The following is a 19361-nucleotide window of genomic DNA, read 5'->3' on the forward strand; positions in this document are numbered from 1 at the left end:
ATGTTCAAATGGTTCAAATGGCTCTGAGCACTAAGCGACTTAACTTATGAGGTCATCAGTCGCCTAGAACTTAGAACTAATTAAACCTAACTAACCTAAGGACATCGCACACATCAATGCCCGAGGCAGGATTCGAACCTGCGACCGTAGCGGTCACCCGGCTCTAGAATGTAGCGCCTAGAACTGCACGGGCACTCCGGCCGGCTGCTGGTAAGGTGTTAGTTGTCAGAGTTGACGAGCATCCGAGTCATGACACCCTACGAAGAAAAAATTACTAATTTATTTTTTCACTTTCCAAACGTTTAAGCCAGATATTGGAGAATAATACTGGGTGAAAACTAAATGTCTCGGTAATGGCAAGGAATTCCACTTTTTAGTTGCTCCCCTGATTCAGAGCCGGCACAAAAAAAAAAGTTTAAAATGTGTGTGAAAGCTTATGGGACCTAACTGCCAAGGTCATCAGTCCCTAAGCTTACACACTACTTAACCTAAATTATCCTAAGGACAAACACACACACCCATGCCTGAGGGAGGACTCGAACCTCCGACGGGAGCATGTTAAAAGTAAACTACATTAGAATCGTCGTAGGTTATTTGTAGCCTGGGAATGACATGGGTGCATTTTTGTGTTTGGATCTATAATTACCGTAGACAACCATGATTACTTTTGACCTTCATCGTATAAAGCAAGCGTCGATTGCACAACTTTGGTTAATCATATCACACACATTGTCAACTATTTCATTATTTTCCTTGTAATATTCCCGTGATTTGCTGCATCCAGATCTTAGTTTTATGAATGTTTTAGCGGAGATTCCCGTGTCATTCTTTCTACCAAACAAAATTCCGTCACAGAGTGACAGGAATGGTGAAGCGCGTCATACCGACCTCAGAGTTGACAACCAAAAGAACAACAACACTCAGTGGAATTGATATTCAGTACGTCGCCCCGTAAGCAGTCAACACGAAGCAAATACGCGAGGCGAGTGTGGGAGCGATCCCACCGTGTCTTCTCGACCGACTGGAAACAGCTTCCAGCTGTGGGAGTCGAACCCGGGACCGCAGTGCCGCGCGCGCGCGCACAGTGTTTAACATTCCGCGGGCGCGACCGCCGCGCGTCTCGCGTTCCGCCGGGTGCGCGGTTCGAATACCGGGAGTGCCATTCCGCGGCAGACGCCGTACCGGCAGCCGGCGCGCTCTGATTGGTCGGCTGCTGCCTGCGTGTATTCCAGGTAGCGAGCACGGTCTGCGGCGCCTTCTGATGTGTAGCGCTCGTTTGTGGGCCGCTGTTACACCCTGTTCTGTGACGTCGTAGCGAGGGGTGGTAAGTAGAGATGGCCAGTGGTTCGGTCGACCGGCCAGTTCTCAGAGTTGGCTTTCTGGCGGTTAAGCCCAGTACAACTGTAGGAGGCGACGAGCATCTTAGAGACCAGCTGGAACACACGGACCTAGCGAAGTGGCGTGCACACTACATACGAATTCCGAAGGATGACGGTTCAGATCTGCGTCCTACCATCCAGATAAAGGTTTTCCGTTATTTTTGTAAATCACACCAGCCAAATGCTGGGATGGTTTCCTCACCACCCTTGAAACAATTCGAACTTCTGCTCAGTCTCTAATGGCGTCGATGTGGACAGGATGTTAATCTTCCATCCTTCCCGGAGCAAATGGAGCAAAAACTGCGATCATTTGATTTAGATAACTGACTGATGCGACCAATTGATGAGAAAAGCGGAACTTCCGACTAGTGCTTTTATCTACCGGGTGATCAAAAAGTTAGTATAATTTTCAAAACTGAATAAATCACGGAATAATGTAGACAGAAAGGTACAAATTGACACACATGCTTGGAATGACATGGGCTTTTATTAGAACCAAAGAAATACAAAAGTACAAAAAATTCCCGACAGATGGCGCTTCATCTGATCAGATTAGCAATAATTAGCATAACAAAGCAAGACAAAGCAAATATGATGTTCTTTATAGGAAATGCTCAATATGTCCACCATCATTCCTCAACAATAGCTGTAGTCGAGGAATAATGTTGTGAACAGTACTGTAAAGCATGTCCGGAGTTATGGTGAGGCATTGGCGTCGGATGTTGTCTTTTAGCAACCCTAGAGATGTCGGTCGATCACGATACACTTGCGACTTCAGGTAAACCCAAAGCCAATAATCGCACGGACTGAGGTCTGGGGGCCTGGGAGGCCAAGCATGACGAAAGTGGCGGCTGAGCACACGATCATCACCAAACGACGCGCGCAAGAGATCTTTCACGCGTCTAGCAATATGGGGTGGAGCGCCATCCTGCATAAACATCGTACGTTCCAGCAGGTGTTTATCAGCCAGGCTGGGGATGATGCCATTCTGTAACATATCGGCGTACCTCTACCCGTCACGGTAGCAGTTACAAAACCAGAATCAGGCATTTCCTCGAAGAAAAAAGGCCCGATAACGGTAGATGTGGTAAATCCAACCCATACCGTGACTTTCTCGTCGTGCAGTGGAGTTTCCACGACAGTTCTAGGATTTTCGGTAGCCCAAATTCTGCAGCTGTGGGCGTTGTGAGACCCTCGGAGCGTGAAATAAGCTTCGTCGGTCCACAAGACGTTACTCAACCAATCGTCATGTTCCGCCATCTTTTGAAACGCCCACACCGCAAATGCCCTCCGGTTCACTAAATCGCCAGGTAACAGTTCATGATTCCGATGGATTTTGTACGAATAGCATCGGAGGGTACGCCTAAGTGCCAACCAAACAGTAGTGTATGGAATGCCGGTACGACGTGCGACTGCACGAGCGCTGACTTCCCCGTGCATAGACGAACCCGCTACAGTCTCCATTCCTTCGTGAACTGTCTCAGCAGCATTACGCCTTGTGCTCGGTCGGCCACTGCGAAGCCTATCGTCTAAACAACCCATGGCTTCGAACTTCGAAATCATTCTCGCCACAGCTGCATTTGCCAACTGACCTTTACCTGTTCGAATCCCCAGACCTTACCCAGTGAAATCGGGACTCGACTAATCAGGCCACAGTTTTCAGCCCTCAACGGTCCAACCAATATGGTCGCGAGCCGAGAAGTGGTGCTGCAGGCGATGTCGTGATGGTGGCAAAGGCACTCGCGTCGGTCGTCTGTTGCCGTAGCCCAGTAACGCCAATTTCGGCGCACTGTCCTAAGGTTCAAAATGGCTCTGAGCACTATGGGACTCAACGGCTGAGGTCATTAGTCCCCTAGAACTTAGAACTAGTTAAACCTAACTAACCTAAGGACATCACAAACATCCATGCCCGAGGCAGGATTCGAACCTGCGACCGTAGCGGTCTTGCGGTTCCAGACTGCAGCGCCTTTAACCGCACGGCCACTTCGGCCGGCTCAGATGACGTGCGTTTTTAACTCTAAACCACATGTAAACTAATGTAAATTATTTGACGCTTTTGCTCATGTAAATATTTGTGGCAAAAACTTCATATGATCAACATACGACGTTAAGAAGCAAAATGCGCTTTCGCAAGGGAAACAAGGAAACTTTCGCTGAAAGTAGAACATACATCAGGTGCTAAAACTTATTTGGTGACAACGAAACTATAAGGCAGTGTATCTACGTGGCGGAATTTTTACATTAGTTCAAGACTGGAAAAGACAAAGACTAGGTAGGATATTCAAAACGGATTGTAGAGCGTGGTGGGTTTAGTAGCTATGTACATACGAAAATTTTAGCATAAGGAAATAAATATGGAAGACAGTATGAAACTAATCGAAACTCTGATGACATTAAGTTTTTTATTAAAAGTTACCACACGAATTCTGTTACTTGCACATCTACGCCGTGAAATCAACCGGTTCGAAATGTATCAGTGAAACGCTGCTATGTGCAGGCGTTAAAAGAGAGCGCTCACTCTTACAATTCCATATGAGAGAAATACTTATTTTTAAAAAATAATTTCACCACCACGTCGAATGGAGACGTTAGGATGAACTGGGCGATGTAAAGCTGACGAGACTGCACTCCGCTACGGAGTAAGTCAGCTCCAAAGTCGGCAAACGAGATTGCCGGCGGTCTGATCTCCCGATTCGAGGGTCCCTACCGCGGGCTGGGAGGCAGCGGCTAATTTCAACCCCCCACCGCCCCCGCTCCCAGATCCCGAGGGCGTGCTGCAAAACAGCCGGCGGTTCGCCAACTCCCACGGCACCAGTACCCGGGGGGCGCCTCTCCACCACCACCCTCTCCCCTCCCCTCCTTTTTGCTTTCTTTACGTCGCCCTCCCCTCCTTTTCTACACAGACGGCTTCCACATTGCTGTGGAACTCCTGCACGCTTATAACTGATTTTTCCACCACAATACACAGATTTTCAAACCTTTTCCTTTACTGGAGCTGCCTTGCTCTTTGACCGCAAGATAGTCATTAGGTCCCCCGCTCCATATTTACAAGCTTTTACGAAATTCACAAGCCTGCGAATGCTTCATTCTGATTAAAAAAATTATTTATTCATTCAATCCTTACATGTCATAAAAACAGACGTACGTAAACTGAAGAGCCAAAGAATCAGGTACGTCTGCCTAATATCGTGTAGGGCCCCCGCGAGCACGCAGAAGTGCCGCAACACGACGTGGCATTGGACTCTACTAATGTCTGAAGTAGTGCTGGAGGGAACTGACACCATAAATCTGGCAGGGTTGTCCATAAATCCGCAGGAGTACGACGGGGTGGAGATCTCTTCTGAACAGCACGTTGCAAGGCATCGCAGATATGCTCAATAATGTTCATGTCTGGGAAGCTTGTGCCCAGCTGAAGTGTACAAATTCAGAAGAGTGTTGCTGGAGCGACACTGTAGCAATTTTGGACGTATGAGGTGTCGCATTGTCCTGCTGGAATTGCCCGAGTCCGTCGGAATGCACAATGGGCATGAATGGATGCAGGTGATGAGACAGGACGTTTATGTACGTGTCACCTGTCAGTGTCGCATCTAGACATATCAGAGGTTCCATATCACTCCAACTGCATACTTCCCACGCCATTACAGAGTCTCCAGCAGCTTGAACAGTCCCCTCCTGACATGCAGGATCCATAGATTGATGAGGTTGTCTGCATACCCGTACGCGGCCATAGTTTGAAACGAGACTCGTCCGACCAGCCATCATGTTTGCAGTCATCTACGGTCCAATGTTGGTGTTGACAAGCCCAGGCGTGGCGTAAAGCATTGTGTCGTGCAGTCATCAAGGGTACACGAGTGGGCCTTCGGCTCCGAAAACCCATATCGACACTCCTTGATGCCTCAGCGTGGAAATCTGAGCCTACTTGCGGAAGGGTTGCATTTCTGTCACGTTGCTCCAGTTCTTGCAGGACTTTTTTTCCGGCCGCAGGGATGTCGGAAATTTGATTTTTTGCCGGATTCCTGATACGCTGCATTTGTGAAATGGATGTAGGCGAAAATCCCCATTTCATCGCTACCTCGGAGATTCTGTGTGCCATCCCTCGTGCACCGAGTATAGCACCACCTTCAAACTCACTTAAATCTTGATAATTTGCCATTGTAGCAGCAGTAACCATTCTAACTGCGCCAGACACTTGTCTTATATAGGGCTTGGCGACCGCAGCGCCGTATTCTGCCTGTTTACGTATCTCTGTATTTGAATACGCATGCATATACCAGTTTCCTTGGCGCTTTAGTGAATGTGTGTGTGTGTGTGTGTGTGTGTGTGTGTGTGTTTGTGTTTGTGTGTTCCACATCTCCTAAACCACTGACCTGACTTCAACCACTTACTGCCTGGAAAGAAATACTGTATAGGTAAGAACCATCTGTGTGTCAAAGAGACTATGGGTGGGGGTGAAAAATAAGTGTAGTCGTCGATGCGCAAATACCAAAACTTTATTCCTCCAGGGCTTGAGAATGAGAACATTTACTGACATGCAACAAATTTCACGCATAGTTTCAGGCCTTCAGGAAATATTTTCTCGCTGACAGCCCTTACAAATCGATATAAGCGCCAAAGCTTATCGCTTAACATATTTTCGCTGTTCACATATTAAAACTACCTCATCATGTATGACATATTAATTTATTACTTCTTTACTACTAACTGTATTGGCGCGTCATTTTTTCGACGGTATTGATGTATACCACTCAGTTTGCCTGCAAAATTATGTCATTCTATGACACACAGTTCGAGAGATGTGGCTTCATAAACATTGAGACCCGTAAAAAAACTTGCTTTTGTTAAAACGATGCGCAAATTACCCGAACTATATTTTCCAGTGTAGGTGATGAGAGCAATTAGCAACTTCCAGCAAACTTGAAACATAACTTCAGATGTTTTCTAAGCTTCTTCTCCCTTACTTGCTCAAAATCAGATTTTTAACACGTTAACTCATCTGTAAAGAAATGACAAGTTTCCAGTTGTTTAATACACGGAAATTCAATTCTTTAAAGAATGGTGCCTGGGGAGGAGGTTACTGGTTTACAGCTGCTAGCTCAAGGTTGCGAAGGTGAAGAGAAATATTTTTTAATGCTAAATTGCAGCATTACAAGACAGTTCTTTTATCGGAAGCCCTACACACATTAGAGGCCATACGTGTCGCACGGCACTTGAAGTCACGGATCTATAAATAAAGAGGCGTGTCCCTTTGTTCGTTTGTTTATTTGTGTGTTTGTCTGTCTGTTTGTTCGTCATACAAATCTACAGTTTTATTCCGATCTTGATGAAACTTTGAGCCCTTTACGTTCGAGACAAGGTCTCTGTCTACCTAAGATTTCGTAATCTGACTAGAAACATATATGTATGTTAATTAATTGAAACAATCAGTTGCCGACAGGTGTTGTTGGTATACATCAATCGGGACAGCTGAAAATGTGTGCCCCCACCGGAGCTCGAACCCAGGATTTCTTACGGGAATCGTCTTCTTACTTGGCGCGAGTAATGAGTGGATGGAGAAATATCTATTAGGAGCATTACGAATGTAGATCGTGGACGGTTGGGAATGTGAGTCTCACGGGAAGCGTGCAAGGGGTAAGTCCCTGCAGTCGCGCTATTCATCTGTGTCCTTGGTGGGTCAGATCTAGCCGGCACGGTAGCTCAGCGTGTTCGGTCAGAGGGTTAGCTGCCCTCTGTAAGTAAAAAAAATAAAAAATAAAAAAACTGAGTCAACGGCTCAGCACTGAACTTGAACGGGTGTCATGGGGCATCCGCACCGAACAAATGCAACGAACAAAATGAGAACAATTAAAAAAAAAGAGATGGATAGAGCGTCTACCATGTAAGCAGGAGTTCCCGGGTTCGAGTCCCGGTCGGGGCACACATTTTCAGCTGGCCCCATAGAGGTATATCAACAGCTGAGGGTTTCAATTAATTATCATTTTTTGTAGAGAAGCTGCATGGTCATCAATGGTATCTGTTCTTTCGAGGACAGTTACTATCTTCATATAAAAGGGCAAGGTTGTTACCAAAAATCTCTAAATGTTCTTGGCCGATTTACTTCAAATTTCTACGTTTGGATGAAACAATGAAGAAAATAAAAAATTAAATGCCTAACAAACAAAATATATCGTCGTAAACTGACTAATTGCTATCCCGCGAGTAAATTACAGCGGCGATAACTGTCTTGGATGTCGTACCATTAGACTTCATCAGAGCGCGGGGCGAGCGAAAGCTCGAGAATTTGACAGAAACTTGACTGCAAACTCTTAACTGTTACTTTTGACATATGCCGTACAAGATATTTTAATTCATGTTTCACAGGTATTTTTATTGTTAATATCCACAGTGCCACACAACCGCGAAGGCAGGTACAACAGAACCGGAGATTTTTCGAACCGTGACGTACAGTCTTCGAATAGTTAGAGCTGTGCTCAAACACAGACCTACTTGGAACAATAGGAGACGAATTCTCCAAGAACACAGTGAGATACTTAATAGCAAATGGCGCAAGTAATCCTCTTTCCGTACAGGAGAAATATGAAGTTTGCGATAATTTGCTTCAAGAACCGAATTAAAATTCGACTAGGCGAAGGGCCAATCACTTTGTGTGGCAGATATTAGATATCTCTGGCAACAAAATGGCTCTGAACACTATGCGACTTAATTTCTGAGGTCATCAGTCGCCTAGAACTTAGAACTAATTAAACCTAACTAACCTAAGGACATCACACACACCCATCCCAGAGGCAGGATTCGAAGCTGCGACCGTAGCGGTCGCTTGGTTCCAGACTGTAGCGCCTAGAACCGCACGGCCACTAGGCCGGCTCTCGGGCAACACTGCAGCTGCTACTGAATGAAAGGGGCTTCAAAGTGTAATGAAAATGCAGGGCTCTACACAAGGAAACTGAATCTGGACGAAGAGGAAACCTGTCCTCCAGACGCTGGCAGAGTAGTTTGCTAACACTAAGCGACGGAGGCCGACGTCGTGCAGATCCATACTGCAATTAACTGTGCGTGGAAAGTTAGTTCTGATTCATACTACATTTGTTGTATATTTCGGAATGAGCACTGGCTCGAAACCCCGTGCCGAGTACTCAGATAATGGCCGGCCTCTGTGGCCGTGCGGTTCTAGGCGCTTCAGTCTGGAACCACGCTGCTGCTACAGTCAGAGGTTCGAATCCTGCCTCGGGCATGGCTGTGTGTGTAATGTCCTTAGTTTAGTTAGGTTTAAGTAGTTCTAAGCTCCAGGGGACTGATGACCTCAAATGTTAAGTCCCATAGTGCTCAGAGCCATTTGAACCATTTGTGAACTCAGATAATGTAACAACCTGATAATAACGACGATAGTCTTTAGAGTTAAGAGCCATGTTGCCCGTACCTTAATACTTCACTGATCCGTTATGATAACTTTTTCCCTTTACTGGACATTCTTCTCTTACTTGACCTCCGGGTAATGCAGATCGTTTGTACAAGAAATTGTCACAGAGGACAGATCTTTCGATAACTAAACTTGCCCCACTGGCGTGATGTGTGCCACTGAGTTTTTAGCTGATGGATCCCACCATACCGATGTAGCGACTTCAGTTTCAATCGCAACGGCAAGTATTGGATAGTAACGAGATACGACACGGACTTAGACATAAAACTAGGTGACGTACCTCATTAAAAAAAGTCTCTCGGTTTTTCTACTATCTCAAATGACTGTTAGAGCCAGCCGACGTACTTACATTCCAGGAGAGATGGGGAAAGAAAGAGGAAAGTAATGTGGTACGCGGTCGCGAAACAAGAGTTACGCAGGAATGCAGACAGCTCTTGTAAGCTGGTCCGCCTGGTATTCGGGGCTGTCCAACCGACATCCGCTGTTTCACGGTGCGAAGTCACGCCTATGAATTACTCGGCAGTGTGCATTCCCACAGGCGTTGCGTACAAAAACTATTAGCGGCTAGAAAATTGACCTCTTCATGGAAACACGGGACAGTATAAAGCAGCAAAAGGCATACGCTGTTTCTAAGTTAGAACCACACACTATAAATTCTGACTACACAAACAGTAATAGTGTTTAGCTTCAAAAATACTTGTACATATAAAAAAGAAGTTACTTTTTAATAACTCGCGGCTGGTCCCGGCGGAGGTTCGAGTCCTCCCTCGGGCATGGGTGTGTGTCTTTTTTCTTAGTATAATTTAGGTTAAGTAGTGTGTAAGTTTAGGGACTGATGACTTTAGCAGTTAAGTCCCATAAGATTTGACTCACATTTGAACATTTTTTAGTAAGTCTCTGTTTATACAGTGCGTTCGGATGGGAGTACATATGCAGGGTGATTCAAAAAGAATACCACAACTTTAGGAATTTAAAACTCTGCAATGACAAAAGGCAGAGCTAAGCACTATCTGTCGGCGAATTAAGGGAGCTATAAAGTTTCATTTTGTTGCACATTTGTTCGCTTGAGGCGCTGTTGACTAGGCGTCAGCGTCAGTTGATGCTAAGATGGCGACCGCTCAACAGAAAGCTTTTTGTGTTATTGAGTACGGCAGAAGTGAATCGACGACAGTTGTTCAGCGTGCATTTCGAACGAAGTATGGTGTTAAACCTCCTGATAGGTGGTGTATTAAACGTTGGTATAAACAGTTTACAGAGAATGGGTGTTTGTGCAAAGGGAAAAGTTCTGGACGGCCGAGAACGAGTGATGAAAATGTAGCACGCATCCAGCAAGCATTTGTTCGCAGCCCAGGAAAATCGACTCGCAGAGCTAGCAGAGAGCTGCAAATTCCACAATCAACTGTATGGAGAGTCCTACGAAAAAGGTTAGTTATGAAACCTGAACGTCAACTACCCGAGGCGATGGATCGGCCGCCAGGCAGCCCGTGACAGAGCACTTCATCACTGGCCTCCAAGAAGCCCTGATCTTACCCCCTGCGATTTTTTCTTATGGGGGTATGTTAAGGATATGGTGTTTCGGCCACCTCTCCCAGCCACCATTGATGATTTGAAACGAGAAATAACAGCAGCTATCCAAACTGTTACGCCTGATATGCTACAGAGAGTGTGGAACGAGTTGGAGTATCGGGTTGATATTGCTCGAGTGTCTGGAGGGGGCCATATTGAACATCTCTGAACTTGTTTTTGAGTGAAAAAAAACCTTTTTAAATACTCTTTGTAATGATGTATAACAGAAAGTTATATTAAGTTTCTTTCATTAAATACACATTTTTAAAGTTGTGGTATTCTTTTTGAATCACCCTGTATTTTGAACAGGAATCAGTGTCTGGAAATGGACCCTTTCCGTGCTGCCGCCGTTTGAAAACATGATTGCTAGGTAGGTAAATGTAAATGTCGTGTGACTAGTGCTTCCCGTCGGGTAGAACGTTCCCCGGGTGCAAGTATTTCGATTTGACGGCACTTCGGCGGCTTGCGCGTCGATGGGGATGAAATGATAATGATTAGAACAACACAACACCCAGTCCCTGAGTGGAGAAAATCTCCGACCCAGCCGGGAATCGAACCCGGAGCCTTAGGATTGACATTCTGTTGCGTGGACCACTCAGCTACCGGGGGCGGACTGCTAGGCAGGCATGCAACAGGGTTGTCAATATGGAGGGTGGGCGGTTACGGGGGATCGGCAGATGTCATTTAACGTCTGTCCTATCTATCTGACCTGGTTCGAGCCTTATTCAGGTGTCTGTGAGTGTTAGAACAACATGGTTGAGTACACGTTAGCATAATACACAGACATGATCCTTCTGTATGGCGAAACTCAACGGTAATGGCAGAGCTACTTGTCACCTTTATCCAGTTCGTTCTCCACAACAACCGACTCCATCGCAGACCCTTTAGACCACAACTACGCTACGGCTTCGGGAAAAGGTTCCTTCACCGTCAGCAGGCGTGACTGTGTCACTCCAAGGAGGCCACTCGCGAACTGGAAGAGGCCGCACTGCATGCACGAGCAGCTACTTTGGCTGTAACAGAGTGGAACTGCGAAACAAATGTAAGTCTGCAGGCTTTCGTGGCCGTTGTCACTGAAGTTAAAATCTTCTGGGTTATTAGGCCGCGTCATGCTTCTTCTAGAATGGTCGACGTTTCGACCCCTCTGCTGGGATCGTCCTCAGGATCTTCTGGTGTCCACCAGTGTTCTAGAAGGACAGTGCGACATCACACACCTCAAGAAGTGCTACAGAGCTACTCCAGGAACACTCTTCTGAGTTTAAAGAGTTCCACTCGCCACAAAACTCCCTAGACATTAACATTATTGAGCGTATGTGTGATGCCTTGAACGTGCTGCTCGTTCAAAAATGGTTCAAATGGCTCTGAGCACTATGGGACTTAACATCTATGGTCATCAGTCCCCTAGAACTTAGAACTACTTAAACCTAACTAACCTAAGGACATCACACAACACACAGCCATCACGAGGCAGAGAAAATCCCTGACCCCGCCGGGAATCGAACCCGGGAACCCGGGCGTGGGAAGCGAGAACGCTACCTTACGACCGTGCTGCTCGTGCTCTTACGGATTTAAGGACAGCTTTGCAGGATTCATGGTGTCAGTTCCCTCCAGCAGTACTTCAGACATTAATAGAGTCCATGCCACGTCGTGTTGCGGCACATCTGCGTGCTCGCGGGTGCCGTTCGCGATATTGGGCAGATGTACCACTTTGGCTCTGAGTACTATGCGACTTAACTGCTGAGGTCATCAGTCCCCTAGAACTTAGAACTAATTAAACCTAACCAACCTAAGGACATCACACACATCCATGCCCGAGGCAGGATTCGAACCTGCGACCGTAGCAGTCGCTCGGTTCCAGATTGTAGCGCCTAGAACCGCACGGCAGGTGTACCAGTTTCTTTGGCTCTTCACTGTATTGCCGTAGTATACAATGCACCGTAGCACCCACTTTTCCCTACTTCCAAACCGCCTCGCTATCGTAATTAGCTCGTGAGCCACTTAAGCAAACGGTCACAATCGCATCTTCAGAGCGTCCCCGCTGATAGCACAGGTTGCAGCACTGAGCGGCGCCCGATCCATTAGCATAGACTACAATCATCCCAGCCCGCCTAGCTGCAAAACTGTGCGCAAGTGTTTGACGTGCGAACCCACTGACCGGACAGCAGGGCATATGAGGCGAGGCGAACCGAAAGTGGGGAAGGACGACGAGGAGGAGGTAACAGAACAGAGCGAGAGAACCTGCCAGCTAATGCCATTCAAATTCGACTTTAATACGGTGCCCCACCGGTCGATCGCTATCCCGGGCCGCGCTGTCGGAATTAATTCCGTAATGACCACCTGCCGAGCGCCGCCAGACCGCCTTCGGAATGCATAATTCTACCCTTCCCCTTACCTCCCCCTCTCTCCTCTCCTCTACCCGTTCTCCGTACAAAAATGAAAAGCGTCAGGCCGCACATCAATTGTCGGTGTGTTATATTTACTTCTGACGTCCGGACAAACGTTAATTGATTTCTTTCTTTTTGCCTCTCATCCCCCCCCCCCCCCCTCCCTGGCAGGCATCGTTTTTCCCTTTCTGCGAACGCAAAGCATTTTCGACGCCCCCGTAATTACCGGACGGAAAAAGTCTGCTTTTGGAAATTTGTCGGCTCGGATAATCTCCCTAACACAAGACAGCGCTGCGTCCGCTGTGCGTTTAGCGTCCGTAGCGGCAATAAATCTTCCCCGGCCGATCGGGCGTGTTTTGAGGAATAGCCGGTCTCTCGCCGTGAGGGCGCGTCAAACAGCAGGTTTTTATCTGGCGACGCACAACTTTCAGCTGTGGCGCCCCAGCAAATAACAGAGGCGCTCTGATGTGGAGTTAAACGGATTAAGGCTCCCCCACCGCTCCTCCTCCCCTTTCACGACAGCAGGTTCAGGTTCACAGGAAACAAAATGAAACCGAAGGAGGTTTGTCACACACAGGAAATTTTTGGACAACATGGTTGTGGAGATGAAGCAGCTATCAGTATCACTAATCAATTATTCAGAAACAGTCTTAATCGCATTTATTATTATTATACCTCCAACCGGTTTCAACCCGACATAGGGGTCATCTGGGCGTTTACACCATTGGTCGACTGCTGGTGGTGTCACTCCTGTCTACATAACGGCAAGAAACTAGATTAAAGACTATTTTCGAATAATTGACACACAGGAAAAACTGACGCCTCGTTCTTCAGAAATGATCGCAAAGGATTGGTGTACGACTCTTAATGTAGAATAAGCAACGAGACAGTCTTGACATTTTTATTTGTCACTGTTACCTTCTTTCAGGTATGACAGTATTTGTTGTTGTGAAAAAACCCAATTGAATCGCGTGGTCAGAGACATGACGTGGTGCGGATGTATGGCGGCAGCATAGTTGGGACCTGGTGTGGACAGGCCATGGGCAGAGCACAGAACACTGGAGTTGCACTACCGGAAGGTGCGAGGCGCTGGTGCTAGAGAGTAGTGGCAGATATGCCGTTTAGACTGGACCCAGACAGTTATGCACTCGGCATTTTGCAACTCGTAGACGTTCAGCATCTGAGGAGGAGATTAGTGTTTAACGTTCCCTCGACAACGATGTCATTAGAGACGATGCACAAACTCCGATTAGGCAAGGATGGAGAGGGAAATCGGCCATGCCCTTTCAAAGGAACCATCCTGGAATTAGCCTGAAACGATGTAAGGAAATCGTGGAAACCCTAAATCAGGATGAATGATAATTAACTGAAACCTTCAGCTGCCGACGGGTGTTGTTGATATACCTTGATGGGGACAGCTGAATATGTGTGCCCCGACCGGGCCTCGAACCCGGGACCTCTTGATTACATGGCAGACGCTCCATCCATCTGAGCCACCAAGCACGCAGATGAATAGCGCGACTGCAGGGACTTACCTCTTGCACGTTTCCCGTGAGACCCACATTCCCAACTGTCCACAATCTACATGCGTACCTAATAGATATTTGCCCATCCACTCATTACTCGCGCATACTAAGGGGACGATTCCAGTAAGAGTTCGGACAACCTGTGCGCATTCGCACAGACGAAGGTCAATGGCTGGGTAGCCTTTAGCTATATATATAAAGATAGCAACTGTTCTCGAAAGACCAGATACCATTGATGACCGTGCAGCTTCTCTAGCGTAAATGACAATTAACTGGAACCCTCAGCTGCCGACAGGTGTTGTTGATACACCTCGATGGTGACAGTGTGCGCGAGTAATGAGTGGATGGGCAAATATCTATTAGGTATATTACGTATGTAGATTTTGGACAGTTGGGAATGTGGGTCACACGGGAAGCGTCCAAGTGATAAGTCTCTGCAGTCCCGCTATTCATCTGTGTGCTTGGTGGCTCTGATGGATACAGCGCCTGCCATGTAAGCAGCAGATCCTGGTTTCGAGTGCCGGTCGGGGCTCACATTTTCAGCTGTCCCTATCGAGATACATTAACAACACCTGTCGGCAACTGAGGGTTTCAGTTAACTATATTTTATTCTAGAGAAGCTGCACGGCCATCAATGGTATCTGTTCTTTCGAGAACAGTTACTGTCTTCATATATAAACCAGGATGGCTGGACGCATGTTTGAAACGTCGTCCTTCCGAATGTAAGTCGTGTGTGCTAATCACTGGGCCACCTCGCTCGGTCAGCACCCAAGATTTTGAATGTTTCCGGTATGTATATATAATTTTTTAAAAAAAGAGGGATGCACCACGAAGGAATTGTCCCAATGGGGCGGAAATTGGTACATGTGGTGTAAGCGTACAAACAAACAGATGATTACAATTTCAGAAAAACTAGATTATTTATTCAAGACAGAGAGCTTCACAAATCAAGCAAGTCATTAATTCTGATCCTTATGCAAGCAGTTGTTCGGCTTGGCAATGATTGACAGGGTTTTTGGATGTCCTTATGAAGGATACCGTGCCAAATTCTGTCCAATTGGCGAGTTAGAGCGTCAAAATCTCGAAATAGTTGGAGGGCCCTGTCCGTAATACCCCAAACATACTCTGTTGAGGGGAGTCCCGGTGACCTTAATGACCAAGATAGGATACAGCAAGCACGAAAAGAAACAGCAGGAACTAGCACCGTGTGCTGCGGACATTGTCTCGCTGAAATGTATTTTCAGGATGGCTCGCCATGACGGGCAACACAACGGGACGTAGAATATCGTGCATGCGCAGCTGTGCTGCGAAGGTGCCACGAATTACAATCAAAAAGGTCCTGCCATGAAAGGAAGTGGCACCTCAGACCATCACTACACACGTGGCAAAAAATAAAAACACCTCCAGCCGTCCTTACGATTTTATTTTGTCGCTACCAGTTTCGGCGCTTCATTGCGTCATCTTCAGGCTGTTTTGGTACGGTACAGGTTGATACGATCCCCATGCATAACCCATCAGTTTCCAGCATTACTGGATTTACAGATAATGTGTCAGCACTCCAACCACCAACTGAGTTGGCAGTTGATGGCTGGAGTGCTGACACGTTATCTGCGATGCTTATATTTTTTCAGTTATTGAGCCCATTCTTTGATGAATTTGTCTAAAACGATGTTGTAAAGTAGTGGGGAGATGCCATCGCCCTGCCGGACGATTATTATTATTATTATTATTATTATTATTTATATGAAGACAGTAACTTGTTCTCGACAGAACAGTTACTGTTGATGACCGTGCAGCTATTCCCTGGAATAAATGATGACTAACTGAAAACCTCAGCTGCAGACAGGTTTTGTTGATATACATGTGGACAGCTGAAAATGTGTGCCCCGACCGGGACTCGAACCCGGGATCTCCTGCTTACATGGCAGACGCTCTATCCATCTGAGCCACCGAGGACACAGATGAACAGTGCGACTGCAGGGACTTATCCCTTGCACACTTCCCGTGAGACTCACATTCCCAACTGTCCACAATTCTACATATGTATTGTACCTTACAGACATTCGCCAAAGCGTGCGCGAGTAATGAGTGGGTGGCAGTCTGGAACTGCGCGACCGCTACGGTCGCAGGTTCGAATCCTGCCTCGGGCATGGATGTGTGTGATGTCCTTAGGTTAGTTGGGTTTAAGTAGTTCTAAGTTCTAGGGGACTGATGACCTCAGAAGTTAAGTCCCATAATGCTCAGAGTCGTTTGAACCATTATTTGAACTGTTAATGTTTCCGCACGTGTGATGCAGTTGGTTCGATATTCGTTTTTTCCGACTGTTCGTCTTTATTCTGAGAATCTACAAATGTTCTCTATAGTTTTGCTACTTTCAAATAAACGGAGCAAAAGCGGACTGTCAGTAGACTATTACTATTAACTCCGAAGGGTTCTTTTATATGTCAGGAACGTGTTGTGCCATGTAGCAATTTGACATGTACTGCAGCAAAAAGCTAATAATACTGTGGCTCGAACCCATGACGCTTGTTACGCCGAACTAACGTTATACCGACTTCCCCAGGGGAGTTCTACACGACAGAAGCTCACAGTTGTGCTTTTCCTGTGCTCAGTAAGTCACGTGTTACCTACTGCTTACGGTTTGCGTACGTTATTCTGGACGACAGCACATAGCACATACCAACTATATCAGAGTTTTGGTTCATACTCTGTCGACATGCACGTTTGGCAACGATCAAAGTTTCCAACATCTGGTGATCTGGATGTTGAGCAACTGGCTAATGTGCATTTCCTCAAAATAGGAAAGGCCGCTGGACCTGATGGGATTCCAGTTCGATTATACACAGATTACGCGAAGGAACTTTCCCCCTTCTTGCAGCGGTGTGCCGTGGGTCTCTAGAAGAACGTAGCGTTCCAAAGGATTAGAAAAGGGCACAGGTCATCGCCGTTTTCAAGAAGGGACGTCGAACAGATGTGCAGAACTATAGACCTATATCCCTAACGTCGATCAGTTGTAGAATTTTGGAACACGTATTATGTTCGAGTATAATGACTTTTCTCGAGACTAGAAATCTACTCTGTAGGAATCAGCATGGGTTTCGAGAAAGGCAATCGTGTGAAACCCAGCACGCACTATTCGTCCACGAGACTCAGAGGGCCGTAGACACGGGCTCCCAGGAGGAAACCGTGTTTCTTGACTTCCGCAAGGCGTTTGGTACAGTTCCCCACAGTCGCTTAATGAACAAAGTAAAAGCATATGGACTATCAGACCAATTGTGTGATTGGATTGATGAGTTCCTAGATAACAGAACGCAGCATGTCATTCTCAATGGAGAGAAGTTTTCCGAAGTAAGAATGATTTCAGGTGTGCCGCAACGGAGTGTCGTAGGACCGTTGCTATTCACAACATATATAAATGACCTTGTGGATAACATCGGAAGTTCACTGAGGCTTTTTGCGGATGATGCTGTAGTATATGGAAAATTGTACTGAAATGCAGGAGGATCTGCAACGAATTGACGCGTGGTGCTGGGAATGGCAATTGAATCTCAATGTAGACATGTGTAATGTGCTGCGGATACATAGAAAGAAAGATCGTTTATCATTTAGCTACAATATAGCAGGTCAGCAACTGGAAGCAGTTAATTCCATAAATTATCTGGGAGTAGGCATTAGGAGTGATTTAAAATGGAATGATCATATAAGGTTGATCGTCGGTAAAGCGGATGCCAGACTGAGACTCTTTGTGAAACGTCCCCTTAGAAAAATTAATGAATTACTGTGCTGATAAACCTCTTAAGTTATTTGCTTTTCAAACAGCTGAGCAGAACTGAACGTACTCAGACATTTCTCTCTTTACTTATTATGATCAACACTAAACTGAGATACAACATTTTTAGCGCAACGCAATCTGACTTTTAATAATCTCTACAAAAGAATGGCCCTGACTAACAATAACCTATAACTTTCATGAATCACTTACCTCACAAAAATCTTCGTTACTCGAACTACTGCAATACAGCGAGCGCCAATACTACCAGCTAAATAAAAGATTCAAACTACTGAAGGCACTAACTGCTGATAGGCATAGTTAGCAAATGAAAGATTTTGGTAGAGAACAAACAATGTATTCACCTTAATAGTGTTCATAATATATATAGCAGATCATGACATCCAGTCTTACAAATTTACTGTCTCTGAAGGACACACGTCCAGATCATCTGCTTTCACAACTCTGCCATTTCACTCCCTACATCCACCACTGCTGGCGTCTCACCTCCAACTGCGCAACGCTAAGCGCTGTTAACATCCAGCTGCCCAACACTACAATGGCCAACAACAATGCAATCCAGCCACAGACTCACACAGCACAGCCAGTGATTTTCGTATAGAGCGCTGCATGGCGTTACCAATATAAAAACCTGAACAGCCTACTTGCAATTGGAAGAATCTTAAGGAAATGCAATCCGAAAACAAAGGAAGTGGGTTACAGTACACTTGTTCACCCACTCCTTGAATACTGCTCACCAGTGTGGGATCCGTACCAGATAGGGTTGATAGAAGAAATAGAGAAGATCCAACGGAGAGCATTTCCCTTCGTTACAGGATCATTGAGTAATCGCGAAAGCGTTACGGAGATGATAGATAAACTCCAGTGGAAGACTTTGCAGGAGAGACGCTCAGTAGCTCGGTACTGGCTTTTGTTGAAGTTTCGAGAACATACCTTCGCCGAGGAGTCAAGCAGTATGTTGCTCCCTCCTACGTATATCTCGCGAAGAGACTATGAGGATAAAATCAGAGAGATTGGAGCACACACAGAGGCATACCGACAATCCTTCTTTGCACGAACAATACGAGACTGGAATAGAAGGGAGAACCGATAGAGGTGCTCAAGGTACCCTCCGTCACAGACCGTCAGGTGGCTTGCAGAGAATGGATGTAGATGCAGATGTAGAAACCACAACAGTTCTACAGTAGAGGCACAAACTCCTACCTGACCACTGGCAGGAGTTTATAGATAAAGTTGGTGAACGCATCTCTGAGTGAATGCACGTATTGTATTATAATGTTATGAATTGTACTTTACACAAAT

The 19361-nt window shown here is 46.2% G+C and overlaps 1 non-coding gene across 1 annotated transcript; it reads right to left on the reverse strand.

The window, feature by feature from the left end:
• Positions 1-16151: 16151 nt before the first annotated feature.
• Trnat-ugu lies at positions 16152-16225 on the reverse strand. The gene has a single exon. It is a non-coding gene; the product is annotated as a tRNA-Thr (tRNA).
• Between the last annotated feature and the right edge of the window lie 3136 nt (positions 16226-19361).

The sequence above is a fragment of the Schistocerca americana genome, chromosome 10, assembly GCF_021461395.2.
Source record: "Schistocerca americana isolate TAMUIC-IGC-003095 chromosome 10, iqSchAmer2.1, whole genome shotgun sequence".
Classification (NCBI taxonomy): domain Eukaryota; kingdom Metazoa; phylum Arthropoda; class Insecta; order Orthoptera; family Acrididae; genus Schistocerca; species Schistocerca americana.